Genomic DNA, 20242 nt, shown 5'->3' with positions numbered 1-20242 from the left:
ACACACACACACACACACACACACACACACACACACACACACACACACTGAACTGTCTCCTCCTCTCCTATTTTTTAATTTTAATTTTGGACTCTTGACACCCTTAGTAGACTGAGTCTCCTAAGTGTTCCCAGCACACTTAATTGAACTGTCATCTCTTTCGTGGGCCCACTCCCCTTAAATTTTATTTTTACTTTTGAGTTGGAGTCTTCAAATAGACTGAGACATGAAGTGCTCCCAGGATAAATTAAATTTAGCTGTCATCCCTCTTCCCATGCTCTTTTTATTTTTATTTTTATTTTTGGTCTGACTGCTTAGGTTTCTTTGTGTCCTTGGTGTGAAGGGGGGCTCCTCCTGTCTTCTTGGAGGGAAGGGTGGCTTTCCTGAGTTCAAGGAGGCTGCTGCTTCTTTATTGCCAAGATGACAGTGATAGTTCTTTGCCTTATTTCGTTTTTATGGACTGCTGGATGGAGGTTCTGTGGAGCCCTGGGGGCCCTGCAGTTGACCTGTGATGAAGCTCGTCCTTGTGGGTGTGAGGTGTCCACAAGGCTTCCTGTCACCTGCTGCATGTGATCTGTAGCTGCTTTGCTAGGCTGTGCTTTGTTTTGTTTTCTTACCTACTTAGTCTTAACTTTTGTTAAGGACCAAACACCTGTGCTGTCTATAGTGTTTTGCGTGGGTGGGGGTGTGAGAAAAGAACACCTTGTTTCTTCTAGATATCTTTTGTATTCTTAAAATGAGCAAAAATCACCTGATTTAGGACACATAGTCTAATGTGCCTATCACTTGAGGAGATATGGCGTAAAAGAATTCATTTTATATGTGAGAATTTTAAATAAAGATCTTGTTCGTGAGATTAAAGGTTGCTAAGTATTTCTATTTATACTCTGTGAAGCACCTCTGAGAAAACACACACCTACCTGGTTTCTCCAAGTGAAGTTATTCACAATCTCGAATTCCTTGAGATTACACTATCTTGTTCGGTTTGGAATGAAATATAAATTAGTTACTTACTGTTAGAGGGATTAGTTTTCAAGACTTTTGAAAGTGAAATGTGGTGTCCTTGGTAAACTGAACTGTCTGCTTCCTGTAGTAAAATCTCATGCACACACAGCTTGCATTGTGCAGAGTTTTTAGTAGTGACTGATTAACACCTACTGCAGGAACATTTTTGATAAAGGAGACTTGAACAGTATTTTAAAGCATTTGATACTCTGGAAGTTTTCCTGTGATAGAGAATTTGAACTTTTGTTCTTTCCAAGTCTGCAGGATTAAGTTGGCTACATTTTGTAAAGGCAGAATCAATTAAACCTAGATCAGTTTGGTTTCTTAGAGATCTACAATACATTGTTACCATTCTGAGAAAGTTAGTTTTCAAGGCTGTGTAATTGAGGTTTCACTTTAAGGTGCATATCCTATTTTGAGGAACTTTCTTTTTCATTTCATTGAGCTCATAATGACCTCAGTTTTGTAACAAAGAGAGGTTCTTTGATATTAGGTTTCTTGTTGATCCATTTGTGGAATGATCCAGTTTACTTTATTGCTGCAATCTTTATCCATAGGGACTAGATTTTTGTAAATGTGTCTGAGGAATTCTACTTGTAATGTCTAATGTAAACTTTTGCTAACAACTATGTTTTAAAGACCTCAAAGAAAGGGGCACCTGTGTAGCTCAGTTGGTTAATCGTCCTACTCTTCATTTCAGCTCAGGTTATGATCTCACTGTTGTGAGATCAAACCCTGCATCAGGCTCGGTGCCAAGTGTGGAGCCTGCTTGGGGTGTTCCCCCCCCCCCCACCTCTCTCTCCCCTTCACCCTGATTGTGCATTCACTCACTCTCTCTGTCTCTTTCAAAATAGATACATATATAAAAAATTAAAAGCTTTAAAGAAAAACAGTACATTAATGTACTTGTTCCTAGGATATCATATACCCTATTTGTTTGCTACTTTAAAAAAAGTTTTTTTAATGTTTATTTTTGAGACAGAGAGAGACAGAGCATGAACGGGGGAGGGTCAGAGAGGCTCCAGGCTCTGAACTGTAAGCACAGAGCCCGACGCGGGGCTCGAACTCATGGACCGTGAGATCATGACCTGAGCCAAAATCGGATGCTTAACCGACTGAGCCACCCAGGTGCTCCGTGTTTGCTACTTTAAGAAAAAGCCTATTTAGAAAAAAATGACCTCTTGATCTGAAAGATAGTAATTGGCCAAAATTAAGAAAACTATTTGAAGGAATTTAATATACATTATTATCGTATTTTTATTTGCATATTCAGGTAATACTCTTGCATTTCACATATTTTATTGTCAAGTGATAATAAAGGTGTTCTTTTTTTTTACATAGAAAGATGATGGGGTGCCTGGGTGGCTCAATCGGTTAAGTGTCCGACTTCGGCTCAGGTCATGATCTCACAGTCTGTGGGTTCGAGCCCCGCGTCAGGCTCTGTGCTGACAGCTCAGAACCTGGGGCCTGTTTCAGATTCTGTGTCTCCCTCTTTCTCTGACTCTCCTCTGTTCATGTGCGCTCTCTCTCTCTCTGTCTCAAAAATAAATAAATGTTAAAAAAAATTAAAAAAAAAAAATAAAACAAAAAAGAAAGATGATACCACTGATCTGAATTTGCAGTTATGGCTTCATCACTTTGGTTAGTTACCTAGCCTGTCTTTGAACCTCAGTTTCTTTACTCTGTCAAATGGGTATGGTAATGTCTGCCTTGTAAAGGTTATTATGACTTAATATATAAACTACTTCAGCTTGGAGCAGGCATATAACAATTCCCTTTCCCATTACTTTCCTCCCATCATTAATAGGATAGGACAAGTATTTTGATAGGTAGTTTCCCACCCCCCCCCCTTTATATTTTGATAATTGCTGTGAATTTGTTCTCTCTTTATAAAAATTAGTCTAAAACTGGCTAAGAAACACACAATGAACTGTGGAAAGTAGAATTTTCTCAGTCATGGTAATGGTTCAAGTTAGAACTTGCTTAGCTACTTTAACCTGGCTACATATTGTAGATTGGTCTGATATTATTAACTTTATTTTACAAAGGGGGAGACTGAGGCACAGGCAGACCTTACAAGGGGCCAAGTGATGTACTAAATGATCTGTATATATTGTGTTAATCACAGACAGAACCATGAGCTCTTAGGTCCCCTGACTTCCAATTCTCCCTGCATTGTTGACATTATCGGTGGGAAAGTAAATGAGTATACAAAACAAAACAGAAACCAAAAAAATTCTCTGTATTGCTGTCTTGCCCCAGCAAAGATTCCATGTTTAATTGAAAGTTGAGTGTCTACTCTGAGTCCTAAAATAGAAATGGCATTGATGTAGCAAGAAGACTTGATGTAATTAGTAAGCATATAGTATGGTATGTACTTAGATATTGGCTTTTATGGTGGACTTCAATATAGGATTTCAAGGGGTCAAAAAAGATCATTAAGAGTGGCACAAAGAGAAGGACATCTTGAAGGAGGTTTTACTCATCCTGGGCCCTAAGGATGGTTAGACTAGTTCTGTCCAATAGAAATATAAGGTGAGCCACATGTTTAATTTAAAAATTTTTAGTAGCCACATTTAAAAAAAAGGAAGCAGGTGAAATTAATTTTAATAATACATTTTATTTCATCCCACAGATCTAATATGTATTATATCAACAGGTAATCAATATAAAATAATATTTTTTACCCCAAGTCTTTGAAATCTAGTGTGTGTTGTATACTTAGCACATCTCCTTTCAAACCAACTGCATTTTAAAAGCTTAGCAGCCACATGTGGCTAGTGGCTACATACTGGACAGAGCAAGGTTAGAATTTGGGAAGGGCAGGGGGAGGACAGTTCCAAGCAAGGGGACCTGGAAGCTGGCAGTGAAAATATGCATGGCAATGATGTGTAAAGGTGAGGAACACCAACCAACCTGCCAGTTCCTCCTGTCTGGTAAGGGAATCGAGTAATGTTGGTCATGAGATAGAGTGCTAGAACTCTTGCCCTGAGGGTGTTCACAGTGTCAGATGAGTGATTACAGTGCTGTGTAGGCCAGGGGTGGGGGCAGAATGGTGAGTTGGACTGGGGGGTACTGGAAAGGAGGGTGGCCTGACTGGCAGAAGCTGGGGCAGTTGGGGGGCCAGATCAGAAAAGGTCTTGTTTGTCTGAGTTGGAAACTCATGTCTTATCTTGGAGGTGAGAGGGCCCACTTGAAGAACTCTTAGTAGGTCAAATGATAAGACTTGAGAGCTGCCTCTCAAGAGAGTCAGGAAGATGGACCGGAGGGGAGGGGTGACACTACTGGCAGTGAAGAAACAGATTATAAGGGTCTGAAATGAGATGCTCCACGAATGGAGAGGAGGGGCAGGATTACAAAGGACCAATGCAGCAGGAACTAGTGATTGTCTAAGTAAAGTAATGAAACTGAGGTTTGCAGAAGCCAGGTGAGGAGTGATCAATCTGAAGGAGAAGAGATCTGGGATGAGAGGCCATAGTCAAGTCTAATCATGTGACATCAGGGTTTGAGCCAAATATTTGAAACCAGAGAGGAGAGAGCAGTCTCTCTCAAATGCTCTCTATATATGGACAGAGTAACATGGAACATTTTGGTATATTTCAACTATTTCTTTAGGTAGGGACAAGTTCACTTAAGCAATTTTATTTATTTTTATTATTTATTTATTTTTAAAATATTTATTAATTTTTGGGAAGAGCACAAGTCGGGGAGGGGCAGAGAGAGGATGACAGAGGATCCAAAGTGGGCTCAGCACTGACAGGCTGACAGCAGCAAGCCCAGTGTGGTGCTTGAACTTAGGAATTGCGAGATGATGACCTGAGCTAATTTGGACGCTCAGCCAACTGAACCACCCAGGTGCCCCTCACTTAGAATTTTAAATGTTGCCTTTTAAACTTATTTTCTTATTAACATTTTCGTACCCTTTTTCCCCCTCTCATTTTTATTAACTACAAACATTTGTTGAAACTGTGCAGGGTAAGTTAGCTTACCATTTCCTGGATGGTTAAATTGTTTCCTTCCTTTCTCTTTCTATCTCTGATGTAAATAATACCACTGTAAACACCTTGGGAAGCAGCTTTGTCTGTATATTGTGTTATTTCGTTAGGACAGATTCCACTGAGGTCAAATTGCTGGGTTTGAACGTGTTTATAACTCGATTCACTGTGTTTTCCTAAGTGTTGCTCCCAGTGAGCCTGCTAACAGCAAGGATTGAGACTACCATTTCCACTGTTGTCTGACAAGCAATAAACACATTTGTGTAATTTGATAATTGGCGATAGGCATTTTGGAGAGTAAGAATGTCAGGGATAGGACCAGAGGAGTTGGGAGGAGATCCTGGCTGATGATAGGGGAAGAGGAGTTTGGTGTTATGGGTGTTGAGTCTGAGCAAAAGGCAAGATCCAAGTGGAAATGTCTGGGAGGTTGTTGGACATGGGGTCTGGAGCTTAATAAGAGGATAAAAGCTACGATATGGTTGTCTATCGTCGTCATGGTTCCATCGAATCTTCCCACAACCTCTGATGAAGGTAGGAGGCTCTTACTCTCAACCTATAGATGAGGGAACCAAGGCTCAGTGCGCTTAACTACTTGTCTGTTAGCACCCCGTCCATAAGTGGCAGAGCCAGGATTCCTGATTATGGAGCCCATTTTATGCCTCTGCTAGTTACCTGACTCAGAAGTATATTTACATATCAGATAATATATTTACCCACCACAGTGAATGTTAACATAAAAACAAAAGCCCAAGGGTTTTTGCATGTCCCCCCAAAATGTTGCTTTGACTTGTGCTGCTTTCTTCTGTTTTACTAGATTCTTCTAGGGAGACTTGAGGCTGTATTTGATTTCAGCATGGCAGAAAATAAAGAGACTCCTTTTGTGTTTTTCTGTTCATTGGCCTCTCTGTGCCCTTGGCAGGCCTAACAGGTGGTACAATATTGCATGGACATTACTGCCAAAGGACACTCTACAACCAGAGCAAAGTCAGAGGTGCAATTTCAGGCTCTTCAGCCAGTCTTAGTGTGGTCTCTCTCATTTAACCTCGTTTGAAGCAAAGTCATTTTGCCATATGCTCCCTTTGCTAATTTTTTATCAGTTACTAACATTAAAATGTTAGTATCTGTTAGTATCTGTATCCTCTGGAATATAAAATGAACTTTAGACACATACGTGAAATGCAGATATACCAATCCCTGCCTCTAGGGCTTGAGGATGCCTGTACTTTTTCTTCTTTTTTTAATTTTTTTTAACGTTTATTCATTTTTGAGAGAGAGACAGAGTGCGAGTGGGGGAGGGGCAGAGAGAGGGAGTCACAGAATCTGAAGCAGGCTTCAGGCTCTGAGCTGTCAGCACAGGGCCCGACGCAGGGCTCGAACCCACGAACTGTGAGATCATGACCTGAGCCCAAGTCGGACGCTTAACCGACTGAGCCACCCATGTGCCCCGAGGATGTCTGTAGTTCTGATGTGAGAAGGAAGAACCTAGGGTAAGAGTCTGATTGAGCTCAGATGTTTTGTTTGGGACCACTTCCGGGAAGAGAGATCATTGATAAGCCTAGAATATTTTGATGTAAACTTTTACTATTTTTATTTTTATTTTTTTGTAAGTGCGTTACTGGCAATTGGGTATGAATACTTTTACTAGCTGTTTAGAGTACTTATCTTTCCATACATAAAACTGTAGAGAATTGTTTATTTAAAAAAATTCACTTTCAAAATAGCAAATTCATTCCATTTAAATTTTTAAAAGATGTTTATTTTAAGAGACAGAGAAGGAGAGAGTGTGCTTGCACATGCGAGCGGGATAGGGTCAGAGAGAAACGGAGAGAGAGAATCCCAAGCAGGCTCTTCGTGGAGCCCAACATAGACTGAGACAAAATCAAGAGTAGGACGCTCAACTGACTCAGCCACCCAGGTGCCCATCAATTTAAATTTTAAAATTATTTTTTTATTAAAAAAATGTTTTTAACATTTATTTATTATTGAGAGACAGAGAGAGACAGAGCACAAGCAGGGGAGGGGCAGAGGGAGAGGGAGACACAGAATCTGAAGCAGGCTCCACGCTCTGAGCTGTCAGCACAGAACCCAATGGGGGGGTCAAAGCCATGAACCATGAGATCATGACCTAAGCCGAAGTGAGATGCTTAAGTGACTTAAAATCAGGTGCCCCAGATTTTAAAATTATCCTTTAAAGGAGGGATATAAGTTATTGTACTGTAAAATTAAGAATAATATATAAATGTAGTAAAGATCTATCTTGTCTTTGGAATTTTAAAAAATTTCAGTTCCACAGACATTTTTTCAAGAGTGTGAATGAGTAAGGATGTGTATGTATCTGTCTGTCTGCTCGGGAGGGCTGTGTATTCAGAGGTCAATAAGGCACAAGCCCAGAACTTAACAGTTTAATAGGAGACGCAGACACATAAACAACTACATTTGGCATGAAGGAGTTAGTGCCTCTATAGAGCGGGTAAAGCTGCAGAGGTGGCCACACATGGTGCAGAAGAGGCACAGCAAAAAGGCCTCTTGGCCTTGGAGAGGTCGCCAGTGCTTCCTGAGGGAGATGAGGTCTGAGGTGGGTTCAGAATAACAAATACAGGGTTTCCCAGGAGGAGAAGTTGGGGTCAAGGGGACTGCAGAGGGAGGGACTTGTGTGAGGGTAATGGTGTGGCCACATGGAGTTAAGTACAGTGGCTTTTATCCTGTGGTGTGGGTAGATGTTGGGAACCAGGAAGACTTGAGTATAGGATAGGAGCCAAACCCGATGTGTCCCCTTGATGGATGGCCTGGGAGTCTCAGTCTTTCTGAGATTTGGAACACAGGTGCCGGGAGAGTGAGAGCTCCCATCCTTTTGGATTGCAAACCATGAGGGTGTAGCATGGGCTGCTAGTGTTCATCTTTCCCCAGTGTCGAGGGCACCTGCCTCAAATTGAATTCATACTCAGAGAGAAGCAGGGCAGAGACATGGAGGGTGAGAAGAGCCCACTGGACCCTGTTGAGTGAGAGGTTCAGCCATGTCTGCTATCTCCACCCCTGAACTTCTCAGCTGCAGGTGGTAGTAACACCCTGTTTTTGCTTAGCTAGTTTGAGTCATATTTCTGGGTCTTGAAATGGAAAGAATACAGATTAATATGCCTGAATGAGAGGGGGAAATCCCAGATCAGAGATGGGTGGGTGGGTACATATGTGTAGATATGCTTCTTATATTTTTTAAGAGCTGAGCAAAGTTGAGCTTATGTATGTAGGAGAAGGAACTAATAAAAGAGTAAAATTGAAGAAACTGTGGAGAGAAAGGGGGTAAAAATGGAGTAAAGTATGGTCTGCAGTGGGAGCTCTCATGCCATGGCTTTTGTTTTCTCTGGGAAAGTAAGAGGTAGTGTCAACTGCTGAGTTAGTTTCCTTGCTGGTGTAGTGATAGGAATTGAGGATGTCTTCTTCCCTTTCCTGTGCCATGTATCCCCTTAAATAAAGGAAATATTGTAATCTGTAAGACTGCTGTTCTTATTCTTCTGTGGAGTCATCTCATAAATATATTTAACTTCTGTATTAAATGCTTGTCCACAAATGGGGAAATGTGTGTGTGTGTGTGTGTGTGTGTGTGTGTGTGTGTGTGTATAGTGCAGATGTTGCCTGCCCTTCTGCTCGGTGACCATGTACCCCAGAGCAGCATCAGGCAGGACCAGGGGCATACTGTGTTCTCAGTGGTCTTCTTTCCCTCACACCTCTCGCTGCGGGACCATCTGACCTGTCAGGTGCAATTTTGATCTCCATTTTTGCCTTTAATGTGACTTAACCTCACATAAGATGTAACTTGATTGCACTGATATCCCATATTCATGTGGCACCTTACGCCTTTGCAAAATGTTTTCTCACATTCTCATTGGATCGATATGCTTCCTTAAGCAACCAGTTCAGAAAGGATTTACCTTCTAGATTCTTAGTCGATCTTTGTTTCAGAGTATGTTCTGAATGCCCAATTCAAGTTTTTAACTGTGATTTTTACAGAAGAGATATTTCATAGCCAGTTTTGTGTCTTCTTTTAGAAACTGAAACCACATCTGAAAGATACTTTAAAAGTATTTCTAATTTTTAACTGTAGATACGTAATTTCGCTCTTGTAAATGTGGTTTAGTTTAAAAAGATAAAGAGCCCTTTGATATTGTCTTGCATTTGATTTTAAGTGATGGCACATATTCACTGAAACTCAACCATGGTTTCAAGGACACATAGGTACTAATGACGTTTCTTGTGCCCAGTTGTGGCAACTATGAGAATGCACCACTCATATCCCTACTGGGGGCAGCATGACTGACTTGATATCTAGCTGCTGCCTTCTGGATTCACCACAACATTTCAGCCAAAGCTGAGCTTCTCTTGGGCTACTTGCAATTACTGAGCAAGAGATTACTAATGTGGTTAATTCCTGCAAGACCCAGATGCCTCTGAAGAGTGGCCTTGACTTGAGGACTCCCCATTGGTGTGGTCAAGACCTTCTCACAACTGAGTTGGATCTGAGACTCTTCCTCCCCAGGCTTCTTTCTTTCCCCTCTCCTTTGCAGGGGTCAGACCTTCACTGTGGTGAAGCCTCTCCTTGCCTTCTCAGGTCTTCCCCCTTCACAGACAGTTCCCCCGATCAATCTCCTGCAGGTGTAATCCTATCTTGGTGTCTATTTCTTAGGGAGCCCCAACTGACATACCATCCCTTTCCCCAGAAGGTGTTGCCCATCCTACCATGTAAAACCCTTCCAGGAAACAGCATGAGCACACTACATCTTCCACATGAACTTTCTTTGTCTCTCTGTCCCGAAATGATCTTTTCTGAGAATTCCCATAGCACTTGGAACCTCTCATTGGCGTTGCTTGCCTATTGTACTTACTTGTGTTCTGCCAGATCTCACCTACTAGATGATAAATACATTGAGAACATGAAGAGTTTCTTGTTCATGCTGATTCCTTTTGGTAACATACTTCCTTATTTATAGTCATAATAATTAGCATTTAATCAGCACTTTCCATGTGCCACACACTGCCAGAAATACTTTCACATGCATTAACTCATGCAGTCCTCCCAAGTGGGATAGGTAATATTATCATCCTCATTTTACAGATGAGACACAGAAAGGTTAAGAATCTTGTCCAAGTTTACACAGCTGATAAATGACAGAGTTAGGATTTGAACCCAGGCAGCTGGGCTCCAGAGTCCCCTTGTTCATTTAACAGTTATTTTTTATCTAGACACAACATGTGTCAGGCATTATACACAGCATTGGGGATGCCAGAGCTTGCAGTCCAAATCTAGAATAAATAACTATTGAAAAAAAAAACCAGAAAACAAAATGTGATTTCACACATAGATGGATGTAAGTCTGTGGGGGAGTAGCAGCCACCTGTGTGGATGTTTTGAAAAATTCCTAAAAGCCTTCCTGACCCAAAGATTGTTTTCACAAGCCAGATGTTCCCATCATTAAAGTAATGATTCTAGGGGCACCTGGATGGCTCAGTCGGTTAAGCGTCCTACTTCAGCTCAGGTCATGATCTCACAGTTTGTGGGTTCGAGCCTTGCGTCCAGCTCTGTGCTGACAGCTCGGAGTCTGGACTCTGCTTTGGATTCTCTGTCTCCTCTTGTCTCTGTGCCCCTCCCTGCTCACATTCTGTCTCTCAAAAATAAATAAACATTAAAAAAATTAATTATTTGAGACCATGAATTAAGGTCTCCTGAGAGAGTCCCCTAACCTTCTCTCTCCTGTACATGCACTCATTATCAGACCCTCCCCTCTGATCCCAAGGGGGAAAAGCTGTAAGAAAGGACTGTTTGTGTGGACTAAAGGGAGAAGAGGTTGGGAAAAGAGTTTGGGGGTGGAGGGCAGCAGGACAAGGAGGCTGTTGGTAAGGATGGGCTTGGGGAAGGCTTAGGGAAGTACCCTAGATATTCTTTCTTGGAAACAATTTGAGAGACACTATTTTAAAATTTTACAATTTACACTATTGTAAATTTGTAAAAACCAAAACTGAGTCACTATCCCAAAAATGGACCTTGTATAACTAGTGAAAATTCTTTCAATGAAATCTTTGATAGTATTTTCAAGACTGCATGGAAGAGAGGGGAACAGATGACATGTTGCTTCTTTGCAACTTTTTAAAGAGATTGATGTGTTTTCTGTCTGGTCACATTTCTGGTGCAAACAATGTAGACTTCTCTTTCCCATGGACTTTATATCTGATAAGGTGGAGATGTGTTTCGGTTAGTTAGGCTTGACGTAGTAGAGCTTATGCTCAAGTCTTAGGTAGAAGTAAAAACATCACCTAGTGTGTGTGATGTGTGTGTATCATATTACAGCTGTTTATGTTTGAGAGAAGGGTTCAGTTCCTCTCTTCCTGCTCCTAAAATAAATATATACACGGACACATCCACATCAGTTTTAACTGAAGTAAAAAGTAAATAATGAACTGGACAAATATTTAAAACTTAGAGGATATAGTTATATCCTCAATATCGTCAATACACAGAGAGCTCCTACATATCAACAGGAAAAATTATAATGTTTAAAATGTATGTATGTATGTCACAGATGAAGAAATGACAAGACCCATTGTTTTATATGCCACTCTTCAGTTATCTAGAATATATAAACTTATAAATGTTTATTTTTGAGAGAGAGAGAGAGGGAGGGAGTGTGCATGAGCCTGGGAAGGGCAGAGAAAATGGGGACAGAGGATCTGAAGCAGTGTCTACACTGACAGAAGTGAGCCTAGTGCGGGGCTGGAACTCACAAACTGTGAGATCATGACCTGAGCCAAAGTTGGACGCTCAACCAACCGAGCCACCCAGGTGCCCCAGAATATATAAACTTATAAATTAAAATGTATTTACCTATTATTTTAGCAAAGTTGCTGGTGTGTGTGTGTGTGTGTTTCCCTGAATGATTTCTCCTGGTTCCAACACACCTTTGACAGGACTATAATTTGGTATGATCTTTCTGAAAAGTAATTTGTTGGAATATGCCAGTGGTCTTAAAAATGTACAAATCATTTGAGCAGAGCCTGACTCAGGGCTCAAATGCACAGAACCATGAAATCAAGAACCTTAGCTGAAATCAAGAGTTGGATGCTTGACTGAGCCACCCAGGCGCCCCTATTTCTTTCTTTTTTAAGTAATCTCTACACCCAACATGGAGTTCAAACTTATGACCCTGAGATCAAGAGTTACACAGTCTTCTAACTGAGCCAACCAAGTGCCCCAGGCTCAGACCTCCACACCCATCCAAAGGTGGGAAAACTGAGGACCAGAAATATTAAGACACTTGCTTGAGATCACAAGACCAGTGTGAGCTGTGAAGTCAGGTTTTAAATGCAGTAATCTGATTCCAGATTTTTCAAGATTAGCTACTGGCCTTTATTCCTTCCCCTAAGGATAGATGAAGGTTGAAGTCTAGGGAAAGGCAGCTAGAGACAGAGAGTGAGTGGGGGAGGGGCAGAGCGAGAGGGGAACCGAGGATCAGAAGCTGCGGCAAGCCCAATGCAGGACCAGGAGATCATGACCTGAGCAGAAGTTGGACGCTCAACCAACTGAGCTACCCAGGAGCCCATAGTCTTCCCTCTGTCTGCGGTTTTGCGTTCCACAGTTTCAATAACCACGTCATCCCTGGTCAGGAAGCAGATGCGCCTCCATGTGATGAATCGTCAGGTGGTCAGTAGTAGCCTTCAGTGACCTGACATCACAACGCCTGTGTCATCCATCTCACCTGTGTCATCACATGGGCATCTTTTTGCCTCACATCATCACAAGAAGAAGGGGAAGGACACAGACTATTTGGCCTTATATTCATGGCTGCACTAAAGCCCAAACATCTAACTGACCATGTCTACCCAGCAGGTTTATGCCTAAAGATGCACAAGGCTGATATTGCTGCAGTCAAATTTACAGGTTTCTGCTATGGCAGGAGTCTTCTGTGCCAATTGCTACCTATTCCTTGGCCTTGGCTGCCATCTGCTCCTTGGCCAAAATGCCTGAAACTCTGCCCAGCTGCAGACTTCCATCTCCATCTGCCTGAGACTTGTGGTCTTGAAGGCATCCTCAGAGCCAGCTGCTACTACCCTTCAGGGCAAGTACACCTGCCTACTGAAACGGACATTGTTAACCATTGCACCGAACCATTGTGTCCGTTATTTTCAGTGCATTATCTTGACTATTCAACATAACGCTGTGAGATGCTCTAAATCAGCAATCAATTTTGGAACCTCTATTAAATTCAGAAGGCAAAAGCAATTACATTTGGAGAAAAGAGCAGAACCACCATCAGGGCCTCCTGAAGAAGCACTCCTTCCTGGGGCCCCCGGGTGTGAGTGGAGTTTATGATGGTACCCTGGCAGTCGGATCCTCCCAGTTTCTTCTGTAGACAAATGTTTGGATTGAACTTCACCCTCTGCACAATGAGGAAACATGTTTTAAAGGCCTCACTTGTCAAAAAAGACTTGTAAAACAAACTTAACGAGACTTCTAGATACAGTGGGAGCCATACAATAGGCTTCTTTGGTGCTTGAGTTGGAAAGCAGCCTCTGCAGCTCCTGCCATGCTGTGCACCATGCCCGGGCTGTCCCCTCCTGGCTGCAGCCTGTGTCCCCTGCCCACCCCTCCTTTTACCTTCCTGATAAAATGTGTACCTGGATATTGCTCCGTGATGACTGACTGTTAAAATGCTCTGCAAATAAAAAACTGCTGCTAAGTCACACTCAAGAGAAGTACAGAAAATCCTCCAATGTTACAGTCAGCTGCATTTGAATAGAGGCTAAGCAACAAATTTCTTCTAGGCCAACCCTTCACTTTTTAAATGGAGGAGACTGAGGCCTAGAGAGGGGAAAGCACTTGAATAGTATGCATATTTTATGACAGTAAAAGAGAAGATTAAAACATGAATAGATAAGACTTAGGGCAGGACTTTATGCCAGATGGGGGCCTTTAGACTCTTCTTCCCTCTCTGTCCCCTTCCTACTCCTTTAGTTTTCCCCATAGTGCTTGCCCTCCCAGTACTAAATGAGGTTGGTAGCCTGTTGTTCCCATTTTACAGAAAAATTATAGACACACATTCCCCATAACAGAAACAGGCTGGTGGCCCTGTGGTAGCCAAGTCAGGATTCCACCTCAGGTGTGCCTGATGACAGAGCTTTCTCTTAATCACAATAACATTTGAAAGATGAACATGCGGAGGCTTGTAGTAGAGAGTCATAGGTACTCCCTTAGGAAGCAGCTGGTCCCGGACTCAGATCCACCATGACTACATAGGAAACTGCAGGTCTTTTCCTGGTACTACTGACCCCTGTCTACCTGTGGTCAGATCCTAAAAACTCAAGTCCATTTTTAAGCCCAGTGCCCCCTTTCATTGTTAGGAATATTTGGACTTCAAAACGAGGGAGTTTGGGGGTACCTGTGGCTTCTTTGGGACTCAGGCAGTGAGGATAGATGTCTTCAGGTTCACCTGGCAGCCTCAGGCTGAATTCCTGATTCCCTTCCTTCCCTAGTTCTCCCTATATCCCTTGGCCCTCTTCCTAGTGCATAGTAGGTGCTCAATAAATAGCTGCTGAATGAATGAAAAAAATGTACATATCATTTGATTTAATTTCCTTTTGTAAGAAATTATGATATACTTAATGGCTATTAAGAAATGCATTGCAGCATTGTTTTCTTTAAAATTTTGTTTATTGAAGTGAATTCCACATAATATAAAATTAATCATTTGAAAGTGAATAATTCAGTGGCATTTAGGACACTTACAGTGCTGTGCAATCATCACACCCCTATTTAGTCCAGACATTTTCATCATTTCAACAGAAAACCCTGTAACCATTAGGCAGTCACTTATTCCCTCCTCTCTTCAGCCCCTGACAACCACCTGGGTGTGTAACTAGCTGGGGGATCTTTTTGCTTTTTAAAATTATTCTGCTCCACCAGAATGGTAGTACAGTTGACCCTTAACAACAGGTTTCAACTGCGTCAGTCCACTTATACGTGGGGTTTTTCCGATAACTATGCAATAGTACTGTAAATGTCTTTTCTCTTCTTCATGATTTTCTTAGTAACATTTTATTTTCTCTATCTTCCTTTATTGTAAAATATGGTATTTAATATATACAACATATGAAATGTGTGTTAATTATCTGTTCATGTTATCAGTGAGACTTCTGGTTAACAGGCTGTTAAGTTTGGGGAGTCAGAATTTGTTACATGCTGTGAGTAGATACCCCCAATCCCTGCACTGTTCAAGGGTCAACTATATATGTTAAACATATTTATACTAGTCAGAGCTCTTGGTTGCATGTGGCAGAAACTCAAACTAACTTGAGAAAAGGGGGACTTAATGATACATACAACTACTCTAGGGGAACGTTTAAGTATGTGTGACTGTTGACAGGGAGGTGAGTGGAGTCCAGGGAACTCACTCATTCTCATGTCCACTCTCTTTTTTTTACTCTCCCTTGATGAAAAATAACTCCTCTCCACTCTTGGTTCCATGTTTGTTTGTTTGTTTGTTTTCTGTGCTTCTGCTTCATTCTTAGGTTGACTCTGCCAGGTGCGAGAGAGATGGTCCCCGAAAGCTAGTGGCTCCTCCCGTAGGGCGCCAGGTCCTGAGACCACTCTGATTTGCTTTACTTGAGTCATGTGCCCATTCCTGTACCAACACTGGGTGAGGGAGATGGAGTACTCTGATTGGCTGGCCTGTATATCATTTGTCGTTTTCCTGAGGACTGAGTCTCATTCTGGCTCATATATTTCTGAGAATAGTTCTGGAAAGGCATACTGATACATTCCCACAGAAAATAATACTGCTAATATCTCTGCTCATCCCCATGTATGTCACAAGGGCATTGCCTTTTGTGTTAATAATCCTAGATCATTGAGAAAACCTTACATGACATTCTGTAAGTTCTACTTAAGACTATGGGAGTTACAATTGAAGGTTTATCTAATTTGAGGGAAGTAAGGGTTACTGTTCTAATAAATGGATTGACCACCCTTGAGTTCTGTCTGTGTTAGACAGTATACCTTGTTTTTAGGTCATTTCTACAAATAGTTACTGAGGACTTGCTATTTGCCAAATGAAGCTCCAGTTTCATGAGATTCTATTAAGGGAGATGAATAAGAAACAAATAACAAGCAAATGTATGATATAATTGCAAGTAATGATTATAGGAAAATGAAGCTTGATAGGGATGTTTGTATGTTGGTCTAGACAGCTGGGTCAGGGAAGGCCTCTCTGAAGAGGGGTTTAGAGTCAAGACCTGGGTTAATCAGGGCATAGCTTGGTGATTATTTCTGGGAATAGTGTTCCAGAAGGAACAGTAATTCCTGGAGAGAATCTGCACACACAGAAAGTGTGCATGCTCCAAGTCATAAATATGCTTGAGAATCTAGTGGAAGTCTATAGAGTTGGAGGAGTTGGGAGTGGGGGGGGAAAGGGTAGGACCAGGTGGGGCTTGTAGGTCTCAGGGAGGACTTATAAGGTAAAATGGAGAGCCCCATGGGAAGTAAGAGCAGGGGTATGACCTGAGTTGACCTTTAAGACCTTTCTTTGTAGAAAGCTTTATTTTATTTTGGCTCATTTTGTTAGAAGTCCTGTCCTTTGTCCCAATACTGAGCAGTGGCTAGAGACAGAAAAAGGAAGAGGTAAGAAAAAGAAGTGGTGCCGGGGAAGAAAAGTGAGTGGCTGTGGAAGCCATGACAGGGCAGTCCCAGGTTCTGAGGAAGGTAGAGCACACGTGGTCTGTGTCTGGCGTTATTGCAGAAGTGAGTAGTGAGGAGAACACTGCAGCCCATGGGACAGGGAAGCTAGACTGCAGTGGGGCCATGTGACGGGGCCCACACAGCAGCCCAAGCTTGTAACAGTATGGAGGCAGGGTTGCTGTGTTACCCCAAATTCTAGTAAGAGGCACAGAGCAGATACATTAGAGAGTACCCCTGATGTTGACAAAAAATGGAGATCTGCCAGCAGCTGAAAAAGAATGAGCACAGGATAATGCTGATCTGTCAGTATAATATTAATTTATCTTTATAAATGATTGCCAAGAAAAGCCAGTGGTTGGCTCCATTTCAGGTGCGGGCTAAGTTAGGGCCCCATTTGTACTTTATATTGTGGTTCTTTATGGAAAGGCCTGAGGGAGCCTTGATCTCTAGCTCAGTGTTAATTGAAAACACGTGATTTTTATGAACTGATGTTGCTAGGTATGCACAGATGGAAATTCTGTTCTGGTAGTTGCTTGTCAGTTCCAGGTTTACACAGAATGAAGAAACATGACTTAATGTATGCTAAGACTACCAGGTCTTAGAAATGAACCTTATCCGGATTTGAAATTTCATCACCTTTTCCATTTGGGGATGTCACACATTTGTTTGTCCCTACTCAGTACAAGTTATTGAGTGGCTGGGCAGAGATAATTTCTTCCTACCTGGCTGTATTATTTTTCTACAGTTTTTGGTGAATGACAGAACCACAGCTTTCCTTAAAGACAGCAAAAGTCCTCAATAACTAGATCATTACAAGGCATTATGTACAATGTATATGTTATTACAGAATAAGTTTCATTACAGTGTTGAGCAGGGGAAATTTAAATTACTTGCAATTTTGGGGCATTTTGGTCTTGGAAAAGATACTATTTTATATATTGTGTGCGTCTTGAGTGTACTTCAAAGTTGGAAAGTATGACACGTTTGAAGAACATTATGGTCTGGTGTCATGTCTGCTGGGTTGTTCTTTTCTTTTTTTATGGTAAATAGTCAGACTTTGAAAAAGATCTGAAAAAGATCTTTTTCCAAAACATTATGGCAACTTCCCCCCCCCCAAATAAAAGATAGGTTTATATATTTTTTCCTTTCTCTAATTCCCCACCCCACCCCCACATCCCCTCTCTAGTAACCACAAGTCTGATCTCTTTTTCTATGAATTTGGCTAGTTTTTGTTTTTTTGTTTTTTTGATTCCACATACAAGCAGGATCATTGGATACATTTTTTTCCCTCTGTTTGACTTATTTCATTTAGTATGAAGCCTTCAAGTTCCATCCATGCTGTCATGCATAACTTTTTGGTTATGAAATTTAATGTACTCATTATGAACATTTGAATGATACAGATAAGCAAAAAATAATCAAAGTATGCAAAAACTCTTCAGATTCTGCAGTCTCCTGATGACCATTGTTAGAATTTTGGTCAGTATGTTTTCTGTGTTCTCTCTCGCTTATGTGCATCCTCCTCTCTCTGTTTCTCTCTCTCTGTGTGTCTGTCTTGGGTGTGCAACATACATAAACAGTTTTACATGAAGAGTCATTATGCACGGTTTAATCCTAAATTTTGGACTTAAAACTCCTTGGACATTATCCCACATCAGGAAGTGAAGACCTAAGTAAGATGGTTCTCTCTGCCCTCATCACCACTTTTCTCCTTCCTTAGTTCTTAGAGGAGAGGTAGAGGTTACCAGCTAGCTCCTGCTTTATCTGTTTTATTTCTGTCTCTAACTCCCTGGTGAGTGGTTTTGACTGTAATTTAGGCTAGCCCCAATTCAGATCAAGAAAAGTAAAAGGAGTTTTGCACTGACTTAAAAAGTTTGATGAAACTTGATTCCTACTGAAGGAAAAGATATATTCAAATGTGTGTAAAGCACATTTGGTTAAATAGTGTAATTAATTGGTGTATGTTTATGTTTTATTATGTTGGTACTTCATATCAGTTAAAAACCAAGTCTTAGAATCCTGCAGTTGAGAAACATATGTTAAAACATTTAAATAAAATAGCTCTACTTTTAAAAACTTTAGCACTAGATAATTGGGGTACATCTTTATACAGAATTACTTTTACACAGGGACTATCAGTCCTGGATAACAAAGTATTAATAGCTTCCTGACTTCTAAGAATTTTGCTTTCTATATCTAGTTTACCTTATGGGTATAAAGGAATGAAAATTATACATCTTAGGAAATGAAGTAGGATGGATATCTTTTCCAGCCTCTTCAATCATACTAATAATTGTTTCCTGTTCAACTGTCAGATTTTATTTCAGTACTTACAAGGATGTTTTTGGATCCAAGTAACAGATGCAAGTAACAGAAAACTCATATATAAGTGTAAATGATAAGGAATTTTTTTTTCCTCCTGTAAAAGCAGTCCCAAGACAGAGTGGCCTGAGAGTCAGCTAGTTCATTCAGCAGTTCTGTGGTGTTGACAGTCCAGACTCTCTCTGCCTCCCTGCCTTGCCATCCTTGGTATCCTCAGTGTGGCAGGTTTGTCCTCAAGGTGGCAAAATGTCTGCAGCCATTACAAGCATTGCACCCAAATAGAACAACATCCAGAGGCAGGAAATAAAGAAATACTTCTTTGTGTCTCTTTAAAAACAATGAATCTTTTCCAGACCTCTCCATCCAAGTGCTTCCCATTTCTTATTGACTAGTGTTGGGTCACAGGCTGGAGCCTAAACATATCACTGGCAAGGGGTATGTTGGCACCATAATTGGCTGAGCAGCATCAAGTCTGGCATCCTGGGGCCGGGGACAGGCCAGCCTCTCTGAAGGACATGACTTTGTGGGGGAGGATGAGCCTGAACAAATAGAGGCTCTGTCAGAAAGAGGAAATTGGAAGTGACTGGGATGGGGGGCTGGAGGGAAACCAACAGTGTCACTATAGGCCAATTTTACTTTTCAGGTTAAATGCTATAGAGAACATCTATGGAAGTAAATCATCCAGTATAATAAAATTTTGAATACATATATATTTTTAGGGAAGAATTTAAAAAAAATTTTTACAGTGTAAGTGGTATATACAACATGGCTGTAACATATATAAGAAGCAAAACTATCAGCAAAGCTGAAAGATGAGTTTGTGTCATTTTCTGCAAATAAGAATATGTAGTTTAGGCCCCAGTATGCTTCTAGAAGCTATGCCAGGGTTCTAGTGGCCTTTTCCTTCTCTTGGGCCAGGCTGATGGTGCTTGGGCATAGAAGCACGTGTGTATTTACTGTTGGCCCTGGAGAGGACTCAAAATTGGATTAACAGTGTGAATGGGGTTCGCTTGAATGGTGGAGCAAAAGCCTGGTTGGCTTGGATCCTTTGTTGGGTGACTAGGTTTAAAGTGTTCATTTTATTATTATATATCACAAGTTACATATATATGAAACTTATTCTTTCACATATATTCAGTATTTAAAACAATTTTAAAAATCCTCCTTTTTTATATATAGCACATGGCCTGTGTTCATATAAATA

At 41.2% G+C, this 20242-nt stretch overlaps 1 protein-coding gene across 6 annotated transcripts in view; it reads left to right on the top strand.

The window, feature by feature from the left end:
- The window catches only part of RALGAPA2 (Ral GTPase activating protein catalytic subunit alpha 2), a 329216-nt gene that overhangs the window by 526 nt on the left and 308448 nt on the right, over nucleotides 1-20242 (top strand). The gene's annotated exons all lie outside the window — the stretch shown is intronic.

Source organism: Herpailurus yagouaroundi, unplaced genomic scaffold, assembly GCF_014898765.1.
Source record: "Herpailurus yagouaroundi ecotype Mexico unplaced genomic scaffold, PumYag 196, whole genome shotgun sequence".
Classification (NCBI taxonomy): domain Eukaryota; kingdom Metazoa; phylum Chordata; class Mammalia; order Carnivora; family Felidae; genus Herpailurus; species Herpailurus yagouaroundi.
Note: the sequence above shows the minus strand (reverse complement) of the source record. Positions and strands in the feature narration are given on the sequence as shown.